Source organism: Alligator sinensis, unplaced genomic scaffold (assembly GCF_000455745.1).
Source record: "Alligator sinensis unplaced genomic scaffold, ASM45574v1 scaffold938_1, whole genome shotgun sequence".
Classification (NCBI taxonomy): domain Eukaryota; kingdom Metazoa; phylum Chordata; order Crocodylia; family Alligatoridae; genus Alligator; species Alligator sinensis.
Genome location: NW_005842449.1, coordinates 109,686 through 109,972, shown reverse-complemented (window position 1 = coordinate 109,972; position 287 = coordinate 109,686). Strand labels below are relative to the sequence as shown.

At 55.4% G+C, this 287-nt stretch overlaps 1 protein-coding gene across 1 annotated transcript in view; it reads right to left on the bottom strand.

The window, feature by feature from the left end:
- PHF14 (PHD finger protein 14) overlaps positions 1 to 287 on the bottom strand; it is a 320,362-nt gene that overhangs the window by 221,153 nt on the left and 98,922 nt on the right. The gene's annotated exons all lie outside the window — the stretch shown is intronic.

Sequence of the window (287 nt, the reverse complement as noted above, 5' to 3'; positions counted from 1 at the left end):
TCTTTCCCTGTTCAAGGGGAAAACAAAACCTCATTTGAGAATCAAGTAACAAGTGAAAAAACAGAAGAGGCGGCAGGAATCCACTCATTGAGGCACACAACCCAGAACAGAGGCACCCAAAAGTGGGGCAGGCAGGTGGTAGAAGGGAAGGCAGCACAGGGAATGGGGGCATGAGGGAGAAGGACAAGTGTTGGGCGGGGCAGACTGTGGGAGGAGCAAGCAGCAGGAAGGGTAACTGGCAGGGAGGGCAAGCACTGGGGAGGTGAACCCCTCCCTCCCCTGCTACT